The sequence below is a fragment of the Myxocyprinus asiaticus genome, chromosome 18 (genome assembly GCF_019703515.2).
Source record: "Myxocyprinus asiaticus isolate MX2 ecotype Aquarium Trade chromosome 18, UBuf_Myxa_2, whole genome shotgun sequence".
NCBI classification, from domain to species: Eukaryota; Metazoa; Chordata; class Actinopteri; order Cypriniformes; family Catostomidae; genus Myxocyprinus; species Myxocyprinus asiaticus.
Window position 1 is genome coordinate 2,866,270 of NC_059361.1, and position 25,420 is coordinate 2,891,689.

The window sequence follows — 25,420 nt, forward strand, 5'->3', positions numbered from 1 at the left end:
ATTTATGCAGCTCTTTTCCATAGTGACCATGTCTGACATGCTCCAAAACAGAACTCAACTCATGCACTATATTCCAAGTCTTCTGAAGCCAAATGATAACGTTTTAAGAGGAATAGGCTGGAATTTAAGTTCTTATTAATTGATCATCTTCAAAAATTGCATTGATATGTTGTGAACAAATATGACGTGTAAATTCGAAATTTGAGAGCTGCAGCAGATTGGAAGATTAATTAAGACCAAAGAAGACTAAATAATTCCACTGACTCATACAAATGAATGTTTTCCCAAGGTTTATTTTGTCTTTCAAAATCTACCAAGTGATTTTATATAATGGTATAATTACTTTGTAAATATATAAGGGGTAAAAAGGAACCTTGGATTGTTCTTAAAACTCTTAAGTTACCAAAAAGGTTTGGAGGTCTGGGATTACCAAAGTTAATGAATTACAATGAAGCCATATTGATATGGATTAACAGAGAGTCTATTGTAAAACAGAGGAAGATGGAAATGTACCAGATAGATAAATCAGTAATTATTTAGTTTTTGCCCAAACAAAGCAAAGATTATAAAAAAAGAAAAATATTTGCATTAATTGTCGTTTAAAATTGTCTGGGTAACATTGTGTAAAAATACAGTAGTAAGCTTTAGCAAGACATTGTTTACCTACAATAGATCCTGCTTTTAGGCCAAACAGAATGGATGATACATAAAGGATAAGAAAAAGGAATAAAAACATATAATAAATTGTTTACTCATGAAGGAATGGACTCTTTATTTTTAATCTTTCAAAATATCTCCTAAATTCATATTTTTTTTTATTTTTTACAGTTAAAGGATTAGTTCACCCAAAAATGAAAATTCAGTCATTGTTTACTCACCCCTGTGTTGTTGTAACCATATATGACTTTCTTTCTTTTTCTCAACACAAAGGGAGAAATTGTGAATAAGTGTTGTGCTCAGTGATGTCATACAATGGCAGTTTATGGTGACCACCTCTTCAAGCTTCAAAAGAACACAAAAGTATAATTCAGAAGTCTAAAAATTATTCCATGAGACTCATGATTGTTATGAAAGCATTCGATAAGGTTTAACTGAAATCTAAAGTATTATTTAGTGAAAATGTTCACTGACCGTTGATCTCCTGTGTGTGTCCATGATAGGACACGAGAGCAACAGTTCACGCAGACCCCCTCGCGAAATTGGGGCGTTCAACTGAAAACCCGTTTTGTTTATCTAAAAACAGGTCCTCCACAGCGATAGTGACAACAGAACTCAACACAGCTGCACACAAAACAGAGAACAGAACTTACTAAACATGTCTGAAGATTTTGTAGTCGAAGAATTGATGCATTTCTGTGCCCAGCCTTATTTTTTTGAATAGAGTATTCAGAAATCAATCAGAAACATAGAGGAGGCTACAGGCATCCACAGTCACACCATGTCCTAACCTGACAGCAAACGACACACGATGAAAGGTATATTTTCTATGTTAATCAGAGTTTTTGTCCTAATAAGCAGTGATGAGTGACGGTACATTCTATCGATCACTTGTTTTCTATTTTCAGCATCGCGCGTGTAACTCATCCACTGTGAACAGGCACCAGTCCAAACACTTTCAAGAAAATAAGGCTGGGCATAGAAATGCATCAGTTCTTTGACTACAAACTCTTCAGACATGTTTAGTAAGTTCTGTTCTCTGTTTTGTGTCCAGCTGTTTTGTGTTATATTGTCACTATCACTGTGGAGAACCTGTTTTTAGATAAACAAATGAGTTTTCGCTTGAACGCCCCAATGTCGTGAGGGGGCTGCATAAGCGAGTTGCTCTCATGCCCTATCATGAATGCGCACAGGAGATCAACGGTCCGTGAACATTTTCATTAAATAATACATTAGATTTCAGTTTGTTTCTCACCATATCTTATCGTATGCCAGGGCCGAGCGCAGACATTTCGAGTGGCAGTGGCTCACATTATATATATATATATATATATAAAATAGGACTGACATAGGCTTTATACTGTATATGTATGTATACTTTTATACACCGTATATTGTAGAAGACAGCTTTCTTCATATATTCAGTTCAGCAGCAGTTGAAGGGCTCACTTTATCAAACAGTTATATATCTGATTTTTTGGGAGGGAACCACCAAACTATTGTTTTTATGTTGCTAATATAAATTTTACTTTATTCCAGCGTTTTGTCACAAACTCACAGAAACAAATGAATGGGTTTTGTGTTTTTATGTCAAATCAAATGTTTGAACCCCAGTATGAATAAACCGATCAATAATAATCCATGGGAATGAGCATGACTTGAAATGAAACAAAATGAAAGTAATACAATAAACAAAACTATGATAAGACACTTAATCAGACACGCATGAGAGATATGAATGAGCATAAATCAGCAGAGAGATAAAGGCAATGGTGACAAAATGAATAGAAAACGGCTTATCTGATCGGTTCAGTGTTGTAGCTGAATGTCCGTGTTTAAGTATGGAGTGAATGCACTGAGCAATGGAATAGTCAATGTCTATGATGATGAAAAGTCCAGCTGATGATAACAAATCCCATGAATAAAGGAAAAATATATAATCCAAACTGGTAATAGTCATTCATGTGCTCTTCAAATAATCCAATGAAAAAGAATAGTCCACCATGATAATCCTTGTACTTGGAATCTTTACTAATCCACAAGGTGATAAAGGAATGAAGTGAAAACACTTACATTGATTGAGCTGGAAACACCATGCTTCATTCTACCAAACCGCCCCCCCCCCCCAAAACTGTCTTCCTCTACTCTACTACCTGGCCAAATACACAGGATATTAGCGCCTTAGCGCCCCCTTATGGTGAGTAGTGGAACAATCCTCATAAAAGAACAGTGTACAGTGTTAGCATTGTTACAACTTTATCATTCTTTATCATTTATATTATGACTTTATGATTTAGCTGTGCAGTAATTGTAGTAATTGGACAGCCTCACAAAATGAGGGACTTACGTTAGCTCTGCGATCTGGGTATTCACCTTATGAACTAATGCACTTTTTAACGCATTTGGACCCGCTCAAGCAATGTCAACTGACCTGTATCAGTGACGTCACTTTTTCCAAGAAGCCGCCATATTTGTGACCATCAGCGGGAGGAAACAATGGCGGTGAATGGAAAAACACTGGTAAAAACGATATCAAGAAAAACCTCAAGAATGCTTTTTATCCATGCAGAGTCCCAGGAAAGGTGTATACATGTCTGAGGTCTGCACAAATATTGCCAAATTTCACTTTCGCAGACATTTAAGTGTATTTTATCCACGATTCATCTCCGTACGCCGGCGAGTCTGATGTGTGCACACGTCTAACAGTACATCACCGTAAACATCTCTCATTCAGAATTACACATGATTGTGTAATATATGTTATATAAAACGTCTGTGATGATCTCGTCTGTGTGAATGTAAGAGCTGCTTTTAACTCATGAATACACAGAAATCAACCGAGACATATTAGTGAATATGACTAATATGTTTTACATTGTAGTCTGGTGATGTGAATAAAGTCTGTGCTTCATAATCGTATGATGTGTTGTTTATTAACTGACATTAGTACACATTAAATATATCCTATATATTCACATTATAGTGCTTTTTTATTTACTACAATGTGTTACAATTATGACATACTGGGTGTTATGAATAACATCGTCCTATGTGCATTTCCAGTTTGTATCCGAATAGATGATGTTATAAATATAATAGACACGTGTACAGATAACTGACATGTCTGAATAAATGAGCAAAGACCCACAAGTGTTTTATCCGTGCACTCCCCCTTCATCGCTGCTGGACTTTGGCGAAATGAAGCCGAGTCACTTAAAAGATAAAACTGTATTGAAAGAAAAATTACATTTTGGCTCTGGTAATTAAACACCAGTATCACATTTTCATGATTTGTAAATAGAAACAAACATTTTGCCGATGTTTGCCGCATTACACAGCACAGCACAATGACGAAATATGCGGTCATACAGTGACGTCACATGAAACAAGTCAATAGTAATTAATGCGCATTTTTGACACATTTGGACCTGCTCAAGTGTCAAGCGCCCCTCCCTCTGTCGCCCTTGATCCGCTTCTCTGCAAAACAAGAGACATGACGCAACAGCTGAAGACAAAAAACAATAATTTTTTTTTTTTACTTTTCATCATGTATTCATTGCTTTGAGGCTGTGGATAAAAAGCCTCTACAAAATGAATATTTGCAAATATAATTTCTTTCTCCAGAGGGGCACCTCAGCCCAGGAGGGCAAAGGGGCAGTGGCCACCCCCCTGTGCACGTCCCTCTCGTTTGCTTTCATAACAATCATGAGTCTCATGGAATAATTTATTAGACTTCTGAATTATACTTTTGTGTTCTTTTGAAGCTTGAAGAGGTGGTCACCATAAACTGCCATTGTATGACATCACTGAGCACAGCATTGTTTCACAATTTCTCCCTTTGTGTTGAGAAAAAGAAAGAAAGTCATGTATGGTTACAACAACACAGGGGTGAGTAAACAATGACTGAATTTTCATTTTTGGATTAACTATCCCTTTAAGAAGTTATTTATTAAAAGGTGTTAAAATAAAATAAACAAAAATAACAGTTCACCTCTTAATTCACTAGATTGCTAATACATACAAAGAAAGAAATCTCAATATACTGCACACACCAGGAGGTTGCAGTTTTGTTTTTTTGTTTTTTCAAAGGCAGGTGAGAGGACTCTCCTTTAAAAGTGTCACATGGTTTCTAACCAGAGAACACACACACATACAGAGAGAGAGAGAGAGAGAGAGAGAGAGAGAGAGAGAGAGAGAGAGAGAATTGGTAAAACTTTACAATAATTAGTTAACACGAACAAACAATGAACAATACTTTTACAGCATTTATTAATCTTGGTTAATTTCAACATATATTAATACATTTTTATGTGTTGTATATGAACTAACATGAACAAAGAACAATTTTGTCTTATTAGCTAACATTACCAAAGATTAATAAATGCTTTATTATAATATGCTTAGCTCATGATACCTAATGCATTAACTAATGTTAACAGATGAAAACTTGATGTAAAAAAAAAAAAAATAATAATAATAATGCACACATTATTTCACACTTCAAGTGTTGTTTTCAACCTGGTCTCATAGAATCACGTTATATTTTTTGCATGAATCATTTAACATATAGCAGCAGTTTCCTGATGAAATGAACACTTGAGGCGCTACAACAACGACTTTTATTCACTTTGACACAAATCATGAGTAAAACGACAGATTATCAGTTTATAAAATCTTACTTTTCATTCTGTTCCTCACACAATGTTATCGTATGACATCTAAACACTTTTACTATAGCGCATGACTTGTTTTAACGTTTGCATTACATAAAAAACGTGAGCCCAAAGTGTCATAGAAGCACCACAAAATGACGTGGTTGTGTTTTTCATCTCACATTTGCTTTTTCTGACACTATCAGTTAGGTTTAGGTTTGAGGTTTAGGGTAGCTAGGTAGGCGTTGATTTAAAACTTGTAAGAGCATTAACCTTAAAAACCTCATCAGTTTGGGACAACATTTAACTCGCTTTTAGCGCCACACAGTGGACATTTCACCTCAGAATTGCAGCGATACATAATAGAAACCATGTAATGTAATTTTGCAAAAATCCCGTCGCAGCCACGTTATTTTAATGAAATCATGCAGATTGTTTTACATTCAAACATATTAATACAACTAAGAAACTTGGCACTGTGAAATAAAATAAAAAAACCTTTAAGGCATTAATTTAGTGGTCCCTCTCTGTGCTGAAATAGAACAGTGCTGAATCATCCAACTGTTTGAAATAAAAAACACTAAAGTTTCTCACAATGTGACAAACATTCATACATTTGTACGAGTTTCTCCCAGGCCTCTTCAAATGTGTGCATGGAGAGTCCTGAGAATGAAACGTCTAATCTGGCCATTGGTATTCGCAGCTGTTTGTGCCGGTTGTGTGCTAGGATTTGGGAATGGCTGGAGGGGACGCAGTCTGTGAGAAGCTGTGGGCATTGTGTTGGTCTGAGGATACCAGGCTGGAGAAGTGTTCTCCTGTGAGGATCTATAGAGACAGAGAAAGTTCCCATGCTCCACTGCTCCGAGGAACACAGCAATGTGTGGCCTCTACTTCAACTCAGCGATAAAGCCTCTTCAAACTTCTAATTACCCACAAATTTTCCTCTCTCCATCTCTGTTCCTTTTCACTTTCATTCTCACAGTATCTCATCGGAATGCAATTTTAAGCGTGAAGCTTTGACTCGTCAAGGTTTCAGTCCATGCACAATTATTCAACTGACTACACCAACTGAATATATCATCTTTGGATTAGCATGGTACTTATTCACAAACGCTTTGCGGAACTTAGACTGAACATGGGAATATTTGATGCATATGAAGTGAGCATCTTTAATGGATAGTTCACCCAAAAAGGAAAATTCTCTCATTATTTACTCACTCTCATGCCATCCCAGATGTGTATGACTTTCTCTCTTCTGCTGAACACAAACTGAATTTTTTAAAAGAATGTCTCAGCTCTTTAGGTCCATACAGTGCAAGTGAATGGTGGCCAGGACTTTGAAGGTCCAAAAAGCATATAAAGGCAGCATAATAGTAATCCATACGACTCCAGTGGTTTAATCCATATCTTCAGAAGTGATATAATAGGTGTGGGTGAGAAACAGATCAATGTTTAAGTCCTTTTTACTATAAACATCCACTTTAACTTCCACATTCTTCTTCTTTTGTTTTTGGCGATTCACATTCTCCATGAATATCGCCACCTACTGGGCAGGGAGAAGAATTTATAGCAAATATAGCGTCTACAAAATGCACCACTCCTGCACGAAACACTGGAAAATATAGAGAAACACAGTGCAACGGTCAAAGATGTCCATCTAGCTAGCACGTTTACATAAAACAATTTAAATGCAGCACAAACGGACACAAAAAACACATTCAGTGTATACGTCATCATATTCTGTATTTTTGTTTTTTTAGAAATCATCTACAGGTGCATCTCAATAAATTAGAATGTCGTGGAAAAGTTCATTTATTTCAGTAATTCAACTCAAATTGTGAAACTCGTGTATTAAATAAATTCAATGCACACAGACTGAAGTAGTTTAAGTCTTTGGTTCTTTTAATTGTGATGATTTTGGCTCACATTTAACAAAAACTCACCAATTCACTATTTCAACAAATTAGAATACATCATAAGACCAATAAAAAAAACATTTTTAGTGAATTGTTGGCCTTCTGGAAAGTATGTTCATTTACTGTATATGTACTCAATACTTGGTAGGGGCTCCTTTTGCTTTAATTACTGCCTCAATTCGGCGTGGCATGGAGGTGATCAGTTTGTGGCACTGCTGAGGTGGTATGGAAGCCCAGGTTTCTTTGACAGTGGCCTTCAGCTCATCTGCATTTTTTGGTCTCTTGTTTCTCAGTTTCCTCTTGACAATACCCCATAGATTCTCTATGGGGTTCAGGTCTGGTGAGTTTGCTGGCCAGTCAAGCACACCAACACCATGGTCATTTAACCAACTTTTGGTGCTTTTGGCAGTGTGGGCAGGTGCCAAATCCTGCTGGAAAATGAAATCAGCATCTTTAAAAAGCTGGTCAGCAGAAGGAAGCATGAAGTGCTCCAAAATTTCTTGGTAAACAGGTGCAGTGACTTTGGTTTTCAAAAAACACAATGGACCAACACCAGCAGATGACATTGCACCCCAAATCATCACAGACTGTGGAAACTTAACACTGGACTTCAAGCAGCTTGGGCTATGAGCTTCTCCACCCTTCCTCCAGACTCTAGGACCTTGGTTTCCAAATGAAATACAAAACTTGCTCTCATCTGAAAAGAGGACTTTGGACCACTGGGCAACAGTCCAGTTCTTCTTCTCCTTAGCCCAGGTAAGACGCCTCTGACATTGTCTGTGGTTCAGGAGTGGTTTAACAAGAGGAATACGACAACTGTAGCCAAATTCCTTGACACTTCTGTGTGTGGTGGCTCTTGATGCCTTGACCCCAGCCTCAGTCCATTCCTTGTGAAGTTCACCCAAATTCTTGAATCGATTTTGCTTGACAATCATAAAGCTGCGGTTCTCTCGGTTGGTTGTGCATCTTTTTCTTCCACACTTTTTCCTTCCACTCAACTTTCTGTTAACATGCTTGGATACAGCATTCTGTGAACAGCCAGCTTCTTTGGCAATGAATGTTTGTGGCTTACCCTCCTTGTGAAGGGTGTCAATGATTGTCTTCTGGACAACTGTCAGATCAGCAGTCTTCCCCATGATTGTGTAGCCTAGTGAACCAAACTGAGAGACCATTTTGATGGCTCAGGAAACATTTGCAAGTGTTTTGAGTTGATTAGCTGATTGGCATGTCACCATATTCTAATTTTTTGAGATAGTGAATTGGTGAGTTTTTGTTAAATGTGAGCCAAAATCATCACAATTAAAAGAACCAAAGACTTAAACTACTTCAGTCTGTGTGCACTGAATTTATTTAATACACGATTTTCACAATTTGAGTTGAATTACTGAAATAAATGAACTTTTCCACGACATTCTAATTTATTGAGATACACCTGTATGTACCAGTGCTTTAAAGTTGAAGTGTGTTATTTTTTTAAATGGCCAAATACATCCTTGTTTCCCAGAGAGAAAAATAAGTAGCCCAGTTTTAGACTGATTTGCATATAAAGTGTAAACACTGGAACTCCACATTACTCGGTTTGTCAGACCAATGGAAGACATTGGCAGTGAACCTGTTTGAAACCACTCATTATTACTGAAAATTTAATTTGGTGACACATATGGTGTAGAAGCTTTAAAGAACTCAAAAGCTCAAAAAGTGTAGAGGAATCAATATATTAACCTGAAGAACCTTCAACATGTAACATCAATAACTTTTTTCATCTCCAAAGAACCAAACAGCAAACTCAAGAACCCTATAGAACAAAAAAATGGTTCTTGATAAGAAGGGTGTTCTTTTCTAGGCCTAGGGTGCTTCAAAGATCCATTTGTTTTCAAGAGCACACACAGGAAGAGATCCAGGGAGATTCTTCAAAAGTTGGGAAGAATGTGTCCCCAGAAATGCGATCACTGATTTCACATCACAAGTCAGCCTGTCATGAGTAATAACATGAATATTTAAAGCACAGTAGAACAGATGAGAAGTCGTTTTGTCTGAAATATGGATCTCCTCATTGGGCCTTATTAATATTTGACTTGATAAGCAGCTAGACAGATTAATGATTAGCTGAGTTTTAATAGTTAATAGAGGGCAGATATGAGCAGAGAAGTGTCATTATGTGCAGTCGTGGCTGTCATTGTGATGTCAGAGCTGAAGAACATGCTAATTAAACTTCTCATCATACTGATGGTCCCGTATTCCCTATGCTGTATCCCTGATTCGGATATCCACGATTACTGTAACCACCAGTGAATTTAATGTCACTGTGGGCTTCAAAACAATCATCTAAATCCAAGTATATCAGCTAGAAGACAGTCAAACCAAAGAGTGATGACAAACGGAAGCCTGATCAAACTTGCTGAAACAAGCCATCCATTTGACACTTTCTATAACAGTAACAGGAAATCCATTTATTCACAATGACCTTAAAGACTGCCGCCTGCTTCTGTGACAATCATTTCAGCAGAGCCCAGATGCATTTGTAATTTTGGTATTAATTAAAAACTCATTTCCAGGAACTTTCAGGCAATGGTCGTATGTAATGCTTGGGTCAGGGAATTGTGTCCCATTCTTTCATTTCTAAGCTCATGTCAGTTATTTGTATACAGTGTACTTGTTATAATAGACTTAGGTGAGCTACTAAAGTGCTCAGTGGGAACTTAATTTTAATTAAAGCCATTGATTAAAAGCTATTGATTTGGAAATATTTGCTTTGCGGTTTTATTGGGTTCAAAGAGTCAAATAAACTCTAACCTGCTGAAAAAACCTTTAAAAGTAGCCTAAGGTGGTTTGCCGATCTCCCAACCTGACCAAGCTGGTCTTCAGCTGGTCTACCTGGTCTTCAGTCTGGCCACACTGGTCTTTGGGAGGTCTATCTGGTCTTTAGCATGGCCAAGCTGGTCTTCAGCTAGACTATCTGGTCTTCAGTTTGGCTGAACTGGTCTTCGGCTGGTTTATCTGATCTTTAGCTTGGCCAAGCTGGTCTTCGGCCAGTCTTCAGCCTGACCAAGCTCGTCTTTAGCTGGTCTACCTGGTCTTTAGCCTGACCAAGCTGGTCTTTAGCTGGTCTATCTGGACTTTAGCCTGAACAAACTGGTCTTTAGCTGGTCTACCTAGTCTTCAGTCTGGCCACACTGGTCTTTGGGAGGTCTATCTGGTCTTTAGCATGGCCAAGCTGGTCTTCAGCTAGACTATCTGGTCTTCAGTTTGGCTGAACTGGTCTTTGGCTGGTTTATCTGATCTTTAGCTTGGCCAAGCGGGTCTTCGGCTAGTCTTCATCCTGACCAAGCTCATCTTTAACTGGTCTATCTGGACTTTAGCCTGACCAAGCTGGTCTTTATCTGGTCTATCTGGTCTTCAGCATTGCAAAGCTGGTCTTTGGTTGATCTACCTGGTCTTCAGCCTCGCCACACTGGTCTTTGAGAGGTCTATTTGGTCTTAAGCATGGCCACGCTGGTCTTCAGCTGGTCTCTCTGATCTTCAGTCTGGCCGAACTGATCTTCGGCTGGTCTGTCTGATCTTTAGCATGGCAAAGCTGGTCTTCGGCTGGCTCTCAGCCTGACCAAGATGGTCTTCAACTGGTCTATCTGGTCTTCCATCTGGCCAGTCTTGTCTTCAGCTGGTCTATCTGGTCTTCAGCCTGGCCAAGATGGACTTGGGGTGGTCTACCTGATCTTCAGCCTGGCCAAGCTGGTCTTTAGCTGGTCTTCAGTCTGGCCAAACTGGTCTTTGGCTGGTCTAGCTGGTCTTCAGCCTGATCAGGCTTGTCTGTAGCTGGTCTATCTGGTCTTCAGCCTAGCCAATCTGGTCTTTAGCTAGTTTATTTGGTCTTCAACCTGGCCAAGATGGTCTTTGGCTGGTCTAACTGGTCTTCAGCCGGGCCAAGCTGGACTTCAGCTGGTCTATTTGGTCTTCAGGCCAGCCAGGTTGGTCTTTGGCTGGTCTACCTGGTCTTCAGCCTGGCCAAGCTGGTCTTCATATGGTCTATCTAGCCTTCAGCCTGGACAAACTGGTCTTTGGCTGGTTTATCTGTTCTTCAGCCTGACCAAACTGGTCTTTAGCTGGTCCACCTGGTCTTCAGCCTGGTCATGCTGGTCTTTGGGGGGTCTTTATGGTCGTTAGCGTGGCCAAGCTGCTCTTCAGCTGATCTATCTGGTCTTCAGTCTGGTCGAACTGATCTTTGGCTGGTCTATCTGATCTTCCGCCTGGCCAATCTTGTCTTCAGCTGGCCTATCTGGTCTTCAGCCTGGCCAAGCTGGTCTTTGGCTGGTCTACCTAGTCTTTGGCCTGGCCAATCTGGTCTTTGGCTGTTCTACCTGGTCTTCGGCCTGGCCAAGCTGATCTTTAGCTGGTCTATCTAGTCTTCAGTCTGGCCGAACTGGTCTTTGGCTGGTCTGTCTGGTCTTCAGCCTGGCTATGCTGGTTTTTGGCTAGTTTACCTGGTCTTCAGCCAGGCCGAACTGGTCTTTGGCTAGTCTGTCTGGACTTCAGCCTGGCCAAGCTGGTTTTTGGCTGGTCTAGTTGGCTTCAGCCTGGCCAAGCTGGTCTTCAGCTGGTCCATCTGGTTTTCAGCCAGGCTGAACTGGTCTTCAGCTGGTCCATCTGGTCTTCAGCCAGGCTGATCTGGTCTTCAGCTAGTCTATTTGGTCTTCAGCCTGGCCGAGCTGGACTTTGGCTGGTCTGTCTAGTCTTTAGCCTGGCTAAGCTTGTCTTCGGCTGGTCCATCTGGTCTTCAGCTGGTCTAGCTGGTCTTCAGCCTGGCCAAGCTGGTCTTTGGCTGGTCTATCTGGTCTTCAATTGGTCCATCTGTTCTTCAGCAGGGTACCACTGCCTACCAAGACAGCATACCGAGGCACAAAAGGTGCACTACTGATCTGAAGAGTGTTCTAAAGGTGGCAGAAACATACATTTTAAGATTGAAGTACCTTAATTGGCTAAATTGTGGTGGATGAGTTGAGATAGATGTTGATAATATATAAACGTTTATTTGACTCAACACTGAAAATTATCAATAACAAATAGTTCTAATTCAATAGGTCTTAATAGAAAATTACTATTTTTTCACAAAATTAGTGTGTGCTGTGATTTTATGCTTATTAGTGCAGTCCCCTATGTAGTTCTCATTTATAGGATGTGAATGTGTGTGACATTTTGGGCCTTTGCTGTACATTGGATGCCACCGTATTGTGTTTGCTACTAGGGGATAGATAGAATACCTTTAGTAGTGGCATTATTTCTTCAGCACATGTGTGTGTATGTGTTTGTGTGAGAAAGAACAACGGTGCAAAAATTCAAACACCTTATCACTGCCCAAGTCTACTCCCATGAGATATTACATGGACATGTGTACCTTCACAAACACACACACACACACACACACACACACATTGTATCTCTAGGGATCATCTTCAGACATCACTTGACATACAAAAACCAAAGAGCGATTCAGCGACTGAGGGACATGAGTGAACCTTCTGAACCCACGTATGTTCTCAAAATAAGCAGCACAAACACCAATCCACTCTGTAGAAGTGAAACCATACACAATCCTGCACTTTCTCTCTCTAATACACACTTTTATACACACACAAAGGCGAGAGAATGAGAATGAGGGTATGAGATTCTCTCTTGACTCACTCATCTGATATCAGTCACACCCACACTGCTGCCACACAGAAACAATAAACAAACATCTAGAAATGCTCTGAAGCAGAGATGTTGAGTTAAAGTTAATTTTCACTATCATTAGCACATTTACTCTTATTTATCATAGGTGGTACGTGCTCAGGCAAACATCACTATTATTATTGCATAACATATTGGTTTGGTGCATAACATGGCCCACACCATTTGTGAGATGAAACTGAATGATCCTGTTCATTAAAGTGTTCAGCTCTTGTCGAGGAGAGGTATGCTATTACTTTTCTATGTGATTTATGATTTTCACCTAGCAGACACTAAAACAAGCAATAAAAAAATAAAAAAAATAAACAATAATAATAATAATAATAATAATAATAATAATAATATATATATATATATATCCTGTTGGTACACCTCCCCTTTTTGAGCACAAACCATGAAAATGACACACCCGAACTTAAATGGTTGTCTTTCCTGAACCCTATGGAGTATGGGCACAGTTGTGGTATCATTTGAAAGAAGACACTTAGGGCTTTATTTACCAAGTCAGAATTAATATAAGTTTAAAAAACATAAAGTTAGAGAAGCTGAATTATATAGTAATGGAAATGTTTTGTGCAGAACTTTTTTTATCATTAAAAAAATAATAATAATAATAACAAATGTGTCAGAGCAACCCATAAATACAATGTACTCAAAGCCATAAGTCTAAAGAAGTTATGTTTCAACTGTGAGGATGATCTAACAAAAAATGAGGATCCTGCAAGCTTTTTTCTCTGACTAGGGACAAAACCTAAAACGGCCACTTGGAATTTCCAAATGGCCACTTGGTAACAAAAGTGGCCCGAAGGCTAGAGAAAGCTATTATAGTTACCTTTACATATACCACATCTACTAGACCATTCTTTTTCTTTTTTATTCTTCAATTTTAAAATATGACACAATTTATGACATTAAAAATGTGTTTTTTTATTTTAAAACCATGGGTAAATATCAAATAGTGTGCACAAGTCTCCATGCATACACAGACATTACACTGATGGCCGGCCATACAGACAACAATCAGCGTCCAAAAACAAACTTTAGGCCATACAAATAATTTTGATTGCATACTGTACTGCCTGTATCTTACAATGTTACTTATAATAGTTATAAGTACTAATAATAATACTACAGCAACACTGCGGGATGCAGAAGCAACTTCCGTGTTGAAAGACAAGTGCGTCACAAAATGTGTCACAGCATAGCTCGTTGCAGAATAGAAATAAACTCAAGCCTACAAGTGGAATATTTACACCATACATATCGTTGGCATTGTCTTCTCATTGGCTAAACGTTCTGTCCATCAACAATTTACAACAAGGCCAATGGCTGGCGGTGTACAGAGAAAATGATAGGCTGCGCCTTACAAGACCTCACAAAATCCGACTGCACTGTTTGGCTATAATGAATAAAGCTACAGCCCCATTTTAAAAAACAGACTTTGGAGGTGGGCTCATTTTGTTTGTGAGACTCTAATGTCTCATATACAAGATCATATACAGTTTTACAACATAAATGCTGCTCAGATTGCATAATTTGTTGAAGAACGATGACGAAGGGTAATGCTTTCAGGCGAAATCGCATGTAAACAATGGAGAATATATCAATATTTCTCGGATTTATCACTTTTATGGACAAAATGTGCTATTGGATGTTTTTCATAGGACGCTTGTCATGGATCATTTACCCAAGTGTGGCAGATTGGAGTCATCTGGCGATCATTTTTTCATAATAAACGTACAAAGTCCCGTTTTGATTTTGCATGTTTTGATTTGTACTCCTGACACAAATAACTATAATACTGTTGCTGGAGCATTTCTATCATGAAACAGAGACCGGATATTGGTGTTCAACCCTTAGACCTTTCAAAAGACGCATAATTTGTCAACATTAATAACATTTATGGACGGTAAATTGTGTCGTAAATGTAAGCAGAGTGACCTCATGTGAACAGAGTGAACATCTGCAAAAAATCGTATTTTTATTTTTAAGTGTTAAACGTAAATACAGGTGAATCTCAATAAATTAGAATGTCGTGGAAAAGTTCATTTATTTCAGTAATTCAACTCAAATTGTGAAACTCGTGTATTAAATAAATTCAATGCTCACAGACTGAAGTAGTTTAAGTCTTTGGTTCTTTTAATTGTGATGATTTTGGCTCACATTTAACAAAAACCCACCAATTCACTATCTCACAAAATTAGAATATGGTGACATGCCAATCAGCTGATCAACTCAAAACACCTGCAAAGGTTTCCTGAGCCTTCAAAATGGTCTCTCAGTTTGGTTCACTAGGCTACACAATCATGGGGAAGACTGCTGATCTGACAGTTGTCCAGAAGACAATCATTGACACCCTTCACAAGGAGGGTAAGCCACAAACTTTCATCGCCAAAGAAGCTGGCTGTTCACAGAAATGCTGTATCCAAGCATGTTAACAGAAAGTTGAGTGGAAGGAAAAAGTGTGGAAGAAAAAGATGCACAACCAACCGAGAGAACCGCAGCCTTATGAGGATTGCCAAGCAAAATCGATTCAAGAATTTGGGTGAACTTCACAAGGAATGGACTGAGGCTGGGGTCAAGGCATCAAGAGCCACCACACACAGACGTGTCAAGGAATTTGGCTACAGTTGTCGTATTCCTCTTGTTAAACCACTCCTGAACCACAGACAATGTCAGAGGCGTCTTACCTGGGCTAAGGAGAAGAAGAACTGGACTGTTGCCCAGTGGTCCAAAGTCCTCTTTTCAGATGAGAGCAAGTTTTGTATTTCATTTGGAAACCAAGGTCCTAGAGTCTGGAGGAAGGGTGGAGAAGCTCATAGCCCAAGTTGCTTGAAGTCCAGTGTTAAGTTTCCACAGTCTGTGATGATTTGGGGTGCAATGTCATCTGCTGGTGTTGGTCCATTGTGTTTTTTGAAAACCAAAGTCACTGCACCTGTTTACCAAGAAATTTTGGAGCACTTCATGCTTCCTTCTGCTGACCAGCTTTTTAAAGATGCTGATTTCATTTTCCAGCAGGATTTGGCACCTGCCCACACTGCCAAAAGCACCAAAAGTTGGTTAAATGACCATGGTGTTGGTGTGCTTGACTGGCCAGCAAACTCACCAGACCTGAACCCCATAGAGAATCTATGGGGTATTGTCAAGAGGAAAATGAGAAACAAGAGACCAAAAAATTCAGATGAGCTGAAGGCCACTGTCAAAGAAACCTGGGCTTCCATACCACCTCAGCAGTGCCACAAACTGATCACCTCCATGCCACGCCGAATTGAGGCAGTAATTAAAGCAAAAGGAGCTCCTACCAAGTATTGAGTACATATACAGTAAATGAACATACTTTCCAGAAGGCCAACAATTCACTAAAAATGTTTTTTTTATTGGTCTTATGATGTATTCTAATTTTTTGAGATAGTGAATTGGTGGGTTTTTGTTAAATGTGAGCCAAAATCATCACAATTAAAAGAACCAAAGACTTAAACTACTTCAGTCTGTGTGCATTGAATTTATTTAATACACGAGTTTCACAATTTGAGTTGAATTACTGAAATAAATGAACTTTTCCACAACATTCTAATTTATTGAGATGCACCTGTAGTTATGAACAAATAAACGTACTGTACATATTGTTTATTTTATATTCCTATATATTTTTAATCCCCACTGTTGTTCTAAGACTGCTCTTCAGTTGAATGGCTATACAAATATTAATTTATAAATATAAAATGAATATGACAAATTGCCTAATATTTCTGCAATCGTCTAATATAGGGTAGAGAAACTAATATTCTGTATAAATAAATAAATAAAAAGACTAATTATTTTCTACATGGTGTTTTAATAATCTGTTTTGGCACCAAGAAAATAACAAATAAAAGCTATTTTTTTTTTATTTCAGAAACAACATGTCTTAATATCACAACATGTCTTATTATCCTCAGAGTGTATAAATGGGTCGGTGTAAATAAAGAATTATACTGTAGCAGCCTTTATATTTAAGGAAGGACGTCCCTCACAAGGAGAACACCATATTTGGGGGTCTGTTGCATTAAAACGGTTTGAAAGCGTCTGATCCAGAACACCATAAAAACCATCTAACAATGCTATGCAATAATAAAAAAAGGGAAGAAAACACCCGAAACACTCAGAACACCTTAGCAACTGCATATCAACACCCTGGAAATGACCCACAACACCCTAACATTGCGATGTCGAGTTTTGCATGAACAATCTGCACAACCAGGAACTTCACCTGATGGACTTCTGGTGGTGAAGAAATGTCCATATGTGAATTTAGCTACACTGCTACACTGAATATTCACAGTGGATGAGGAAATCTTTTTGGCAGTGAGTTTCTTTATAATGTCCGAGTATAAAGTGCAGAATTACAAAAGAGATTTAGTGTGGATTTCAAACTCGCTTAACCTCCACAGATGGAATTGTGCCTTGCAAAGGTAAATGTGACCACTTCAACTGAATTGAACTGAATTTGAATTGATGCAGAGAGAGAGAGACAGAGAGAGAGAGAGAGAGAGAGAGAGAGAGAGAGAGAGAGAGAGAGACAGAGATCTACTGTATCTGAAAGCAAAAGGAGGTTAGAGAGAGACTTATAGTATGATGAGGAGAGACAGAGCGCTGACTGTAGAAGGTGACTGTGTGCATCTGTGCATGGTGAAGTGACATGCAGCGAGTCAGTGTTCACATTCACATGCTTTATTTTCATACTATTCACTCTCGCCCACTACGGACTTTAAGAACTGTGAGAATGGCTCTCCTGTGGGCGATTACACAAACACACACATGTCTGCTTATCAGTGTCTTAGTAAGCTTCAATACACCCTCCATGGGCACATGAATAGATAGAGACTTAAAGTGTGTATGGCCATGAAGAGATTTGTTGTTTTATACACTCATGCCTGGCAAAAGCCTCCACTGAGTATTGATTAGTTAGACACCCACATACAGTACACACGTATGCAATGCACCCCCCTCCACCCCATCCCATATTTTTCGTCTTATTTGTGGGAATGCATGGCTGATTTCACTCAAGGCTTTGCATAAAATTTTCAGGCACAAACTCATTTCCGAGGCAGAATGACTCGCGGATCAGGGCACGCACATCTATGGTGAGTCAGGTCTTTTTACGGAGCGCTTGTCGAAACTTGGATGCTAAGCCGAATTTGACTCATACAGGAACAAAACAGAAAGTGCATCTATGGGGTGACCGAGATTTTGCCAAGTGGGACGTGTTCCTGGATCAACATCCTTGTTGGTCTTGGATGAACATTCCTAAAAACCAATCACATTTTAAGGTTAGACTAAAGGCTGAATTGAACTACATTACTTTTAAAATCTGAACTGATTTTAAAATACTAGGCATCACACTCTTACCGACTGTCAAGTCGATCTCATCCACTCCAATCACAAACTCACGTGGAAACAGCCATGCCAGATTAGTTTGATGTTTCCCAGATCAAACCAGCTTCAATGAGTACAAAAATGCCCATATTGTGTACATGAAAATCAAGCGCATTTTAACCATAATACCAAAATGTAGCCTTTACAACTTTAACAACACAAATAAACTACAAAACGATGAAGTTTCCAAAAACCTTCGCATTTATCCCCCTTTTTCTTATTCACACAAATAGAAAAATACGCACAGAAAAAGAACAATATGCTGCCCTGGCATATCAAGAAGCTAAATATAGGAAGTATGTGGTTGTGCTATGATTGAAGTTATGTTTTGGAGACATTTTCTTTATTTTAATGGCATGAGCAATGGAATTGCTTAATTTAAACAAATTTAAAACCAGCAAAAATCATTGCAAGCCAGCCCAAATTTTGTCCACCCACCCAAGCACATTTTTCCCAGCACAGTTCATCACCCAATCTGGCAACACTGCGTGGGTTTCGACAACATTCTTATCAACCTATTGTTTACAGAATGTCTAAGCTGCTCTTTCCCATATAATGCAATTGTTCTCATTTTAATTTTTTAATTTTTTTTTTGTCATGTTCCCATTTGAAACTTGAAAAACTTTTGCACCCACCTCATTATCTGAACACACACAACCAGTAACTGTATTTCCTTTCACCTTCAGGTCACTCTTTCTGATGAATAATGCAAAAAATAATGAAATATCAAATTAAATATCCGAATAATGAAAATTTACACTCTTCATTGAAAAAAATAAATAAATATCTTTTTCACTTTAGTTCACCTCCAAAAACATAATTTACTCATTATTTACTCACCCTCAAATCAAATCGGATAAAAAGCATTTTTTTTTATCTGATCAAAAAAAAAAGAGTATTTTTGTCTTGTTTTCCCAGTCAAAATATCTAAACATTCTTAAACCAAGATCAACTTGTCGTTGATAGTTTTCATAGAAATCTTAAACAATTTTGTAATGTTTATGTTTATAACAAGAACAATCTATTTGCCAATGGGGTAAGAAAAAAAAACACACAGAAAACAAAGTGTCTTCTTCTTATACTGTGTATATATATATATATATATATATATATATATATATATATATATATATATATATACACACACACACACACACACACACACACACACATATATTTCTTGTAGGGTATATGCTTAAAAGATTAGTTAGATTGGTTAGATTTCTCTTAAAAATAACTATTTCTTAATATCATATGTTATGTAATTTTGCTTCTCAAATATTTTTTTTAGGGATTTTTAAATATTTATATAGCAAAATAAGACAAAAATACTTAGTAAAAAAATGTGCTTTGCAGAAGCAATGTTGAAAGAATAGCTCACCCTAAAAGAAAACAAATCTGTCATTATTTACTGATTTTATTTTATTATTTAAGTCAGATTACTGGTGTCTGGTTGTCCTTATCACCCATGTGCTATATTTCAAGTGTCCTGAAGCCATACGATAGTGTTTGAGTAACAGACTGAAATGTAAGTGTTTATAAACTGAAAATATTCCCCTTCACCCATTTGAATTTGGTGCACAAGCAACAATGTGTGTGTTTACATAAGCCCGTCGCAGTATATACAGTATGTATATGTATACAGTGGCAATAAAATGTATGTGAACCCTTTGGAATTACCTGCATTTATGTGTAAATGTGTCTAAAAATCTGTTACAATAATGAACAATCACAATCTGTTTTTAACTAATAATCAGGAGTTGGCAAACCTGGCATCCAATTAATGAAACGAGATTGGAGGTGTGGGTTAGAGCTACTTTGACTTATAAAAAGCACTCAAACATTTTGAGTTTGCTATTCAAAAGAAGCATCTACTGACGTGGACCATGCCTCACAAAAAAGAGATCTCAGAAGACCTAAAATCAAGAATTGTTGCTTTGCATAAAGCTGGAAAGGGTTACAAAGTTATCTCGAAGAGCTTAGATATTCATCTGTCCACAGTTAGACAAATTGTCTATAAATGGAGACGATGTAGTACTGTGGGTACTCTCCCTAGAAGTGGCCGTCCAGCCAAGATGACTCTAAGGGCACACCGCAGAATGCTCAATGAGGTAAAAAAGATCCCTAGAGTGACAGATAAAGACTTGATGGAATCATTGGAACTGGTTAACATCTCTGTTCATGAGTCTACTATACGGAAAACATTAATCAGCCATGGTGTCCATAGCAGGACATCATGAAGTTTTCCAAAAACATTGCTGCAGGCCTGAAGTTTGCCAAAGACCACCTTGACACTCCACAGTGCTACTGGGAAAATGTTTTGTGGACTGATGAATCTAAGGTTGAATTGTCTGGGAAGAACACGTAGCACTATGTATGCCGTAAAAAGGGCACAAATTAACTCCCAAGTTCAACATGACATCCTACAGGATAATGTCAGGGTGGCAGTGTGCCAGCAGAAGCTCAGTAGAAGTTGGGTGATGCAGCAGGACAGTGACCCTAAACACTCGAAGTAAATCCAGAACAGAATGTCTTAAAAAAAGAAAATGCACCTTTTGGAGTGTCCCAGTCAGAGCCCAGACCTTAACCCAATAGAGATGCTGTGGAATGACCTCAAGAGAGCCGTTCACACCAGATATCTTAAGAATATGTCTGAGCTGAAGCAGTTCTGTAAGGAAGAATGGTCCAAAATTCCTTCTGAACATTGTGCAGGTCTAATCCGCAGCTACAGGAAACACTTGGTTGAGGATTTTGCTGCCAAAAGGAGGATCGAGCAGTTATTAAATCCAAGGGTTCACTTACTTTTTCCACAGCACTGTGAATGTATAATGGGATGTGTTCAATAAAGACATGAAATATTATAACTGTTTGTGTGTTGTTAGCTTAAGCACAATGTGTTTGTCCATACTTGTGACTTTGATGAAGTTGAAATCACATTTTATGACGAATTAATGCAGAAAACCGGCTAATTCCAAAGGGTTCACATACTTTTTCTTGCAACTGTGTGTGTATATATATATATATATATATATATATATATATATATATATACATCGGCCACTCTGCTCACTAAATATCGGCATCGGCCATTAAAAAAAACATACTGGTTGATCACAAGTTAAGAGTATGTTTTTGTTTGAATGTTGTTCCAGGTCCAGCAAAAGAACATGTCCTACTTGTCAAAATCAGGGTCAGCCATCCATGTGGGACTAAAAATCCTCACAGCTTTCAAACATCCAGTTCGTCTTCCAAGTGCCATTGTCATAAACAAATGTCAATTTTACAACTGATGAGTAAATGAACTTTATAAGCCATGTGAAATTTATGGACAAAAAAACCATACATGACGATTACAGAACAATAGCAGCGTGAAATGCTCACAAATCAAGAAACTTTGCATTAATCAAGAAAGTATTTGCAACAAGCTCCAAAATGCATGCCATCACGCCCGATGATCACATTAACCGCATTTTAATGGGGCATTGAATTTGATCTGATTGGCCGTGCATTCCATTTATTTATGTAAATGATCAGCTCATGAAATGTGCCGTTCCACAGTTGAATGCCAAGATGATTAATGTATGACGTCCCAGATAACATCACGGGGAGACTTAAAGCCCGCTGTGTGCCTCGGGTAGCCAGCAGCGGAAAAAGAATTAAACATGAACGAAGATGACAGGGAAACATTGGCTTGATTGGACACGACAGCATGCTTTGATAGTCTAATTCCAAAACATATTTGACTTTAAACCAGGACAAAGACATGATAAACAAAGGGACAAACAAAGGTGAAACAAGTTCAGTGATGTACACAGTACTTATAAAGCATGCAGACAAGATATACTGCTAAGATGATAAGCCACAGGAAAGCCGTCAGAGGAAACGATTGCTGTATTCTGTTCACATACACACAATAATTCTTGTTTTGCCCTTGGCCCATACGTCCTATCACAATAGAAGTCGTTGCAGAACAAACACTTGCATTTTATCTGAGATTTTCCCACTTCCTCTGTGTGTGTGTTTGTGTAAGTGTAAAGTTAGTCATCCAAGAGTCTGTGCAGCCCAGTATATTTCCCTCTGTACGGTTAACTTATCTCACTCCAGAAGATCAATACTTGTCTGAAACAGAGGCAGTTAAAACATTGCAGCTTTAATTCAACTGTCCTTCTGATTAAAAGCAATGCACACAGTTGTTTAGATGCTTTGACTTTTGGTTGGGATTAATGCCGATGTATTGAATATTCACAATGTAACTGCGATGATTTCACTGGTGATATTGTCAATATCACTGGGTTTTGCACAATTCCAAACATTTGTAATCGCTATAAGTTGTTATTCAAATGTAAAAAGACGAGATGGAGGATATAACAACGTTTTACCAGATTTGTAAAGACAAAAAAACTTTCAAAAACACACAGCAACTCAAAGATGTTCTCACAGTCCTAAATAAAAGCTCCTGGTGAAGTAAACACAACAGAAATACATTACTACTGTATAAAACAATTGCGATCCTCAAAATAAAGATAAGAATTCAGTATTATTATAGTAATATCCTACTTGACTGGGTTCCAAAAGACAGGTGAGTGAAGCTGAAGTTTGTGTACACCCTTTTCATTTACTATCATTGTTTTAGTGAATATATTAATGGTCGACTCCGATAATTAATGGCCGATGCCGGTATCTAGAGAACTGGATGGCTGATGGCTGATATAAATGCAGATAAACATAATATAATTTATGTTTAAATTATTAACAGCAAATCAAAAAGAGGTGCACCGATATGAAAATGTTTGGCCGATACCGATATTTTGCCACTTCATTTGTCATTGCTCAGGAATTATGTTTTAAAAATGTACAAAGAGCAACAAAACTCTGTTATAATTTCCATTGAAAATGGATTGGATAACACATGACAGGCCAAATTTTTTAAAGAGAGCCACAATGAAAGATATATATTTTTTTTCAGTTCAAAACAATAAAACTCACATTTTACATGTTTGTACTGTATACAGTATAATCAGACATCACAAATTCATATCATGCATATGTAACGGTGGCCAGCTGACAGATAGCTGTGCAATGTGTATAAATTGGGGCTGTAGTCTTTAGCCTCCTTGTTAGCACACCCACCTTCCATGCTGGAGACACCGGTTCGAGTCCTGTATGGAGCGGGTAGAACAGGAGCATAACAATGGTGCCGTGACCCAGATGGGAGTGAGGTTTAGGGGGGTGAGTGTAACGGTGGCCAGCTGATAGATAGCTGTGCAATGTGTATAAACCTGACTCTCCTGAGCTCAAGAGGTGCACTAGAGGCTGTAGCCTTTAGCCTCCTTGTTAGCGCACCTGCCTCCCATGCCGGAGACTCCGGTTGGAGTCCCGTACGGAGCGGGTAGAACAGGAGCGTAACAATGTTGCCGTGACCCGGATGGGAGTGAGGTTTAGGAGGGTGAGTGTAACAGTGGCCAGCTGATAGATAGAGATGCAATGTGTATAAACCTGACTCTCCTGAGCTCAAGAGGTGCACTAGAGGCTGTAGCCTTTAGCCTCCTTGTTAGCGCACCTGCCTCCCATGCCGGAGACTCCGGTTGGAGTCCCGTACGGAGCGGGTAGAACAGGAGCGTAACAATGTTGCCGTGACCCGGATGGGAGTGAGGTTTAGGAGGGTGAGTGTAACAGTGGCCAGCTGATAGATAGCTGTGCAATGTGTATAAACCTGACTCTCCTGACCTCAAGAGGTGCTTTAGGGGCTGTAGCCTTTAGCCTCCTTGTTAGCACACCCGCCTCCCATGCCGGAGATGCCAGTTCGAGTCCCGTACGGAGCGGGTAGAACAGGAGCATCACACATATCTTGAGCAATTCCACAGAAATGTCAACCACATCATGAAAAAATAAAAGTTACCAAAGGAACAAAACATCCTTTTAAGGTTTTTTTTTGTGGTGTAATGAATAATGGAAAATGCCGTCTAGACCGCTAGAGGGCGCCGCTTGCTTACACAATGCTGACTGAAGAGCTGATTACAGTCTATTTTTAAACGTAGCATTTCAAGCTTTTGTAATCGCCCACGACCATATTGCGATTTCAATCTCAACTCAGTTAATTGTGCAGTCTTAATGGATACCATACCAATGTCTCAGAAGTCAAAGTTTCCTGATTTCAAAGCATTTTGGACGGTTTCCCTCATCACGTATAAGTAAGTGCCACATTCACAACTGTCACATCTATAACGACAGATTTTCCTCATTAATGAGAGAACAAAAATGATTAAATCTTAAATCTGTGTAGGTAAATAATGCTTTTTTAATACTATGTATTTATGTATTGGTGCATACAAATAAAAATGATTGAATACACATTCTTCCTTGTTTTCATTTAGTGAAAACATTATGCAATTCATTTTCATGTTTTTATTAAACATTTTGAATATACTTGGTTAGAATGGCTTTTTGACTGACATGATGGTTCCTCTGACTTAAAAAAACAACACACATTTTAAGCCATTTCAGAGCAAATACATAAATATCGAGATATATATGAAATATCGTTAATAGGCTGAAAAATATTGAGATATACATTTTGTAGTCATATATCGCTTGGCTCTAGTTGGGAGATATAACTTCGATCCTAGATGGTCCTTTTGGTTTACAGGGAGTTCTGTTTGTTTCTTAAAGGAATAGTTCAGCCAAAACATTTAAATCATTAACTCACCCTCATGTCATTCCAAACCTGTATGGCTTTCTTTGTTTTGAGGAAAACAAAAAGAGAGATTTTGAAGAATGTGGTTGATTCTCACAAAATCTGTCAAAAAATGTTCCCTTTTACTCCAAAGTCAATAGATATAGATATAAATGAAATCATCCATATAGAAAATGAAGACTATTTTTAGGGCCCTAAAGATTTTTTAACATTGTGACATTATTTTCATGACAGTTAAGGTCAGGATCCGAAATTAACACCCGCCAAGCGCCAAATGCAGGTACATTTTCTGTTTGGCCGAATTTTGCAGCATCACAGGCCACTCTGGCAGGTTTATGTCAGCTTGTATGGCTCTTATTAGC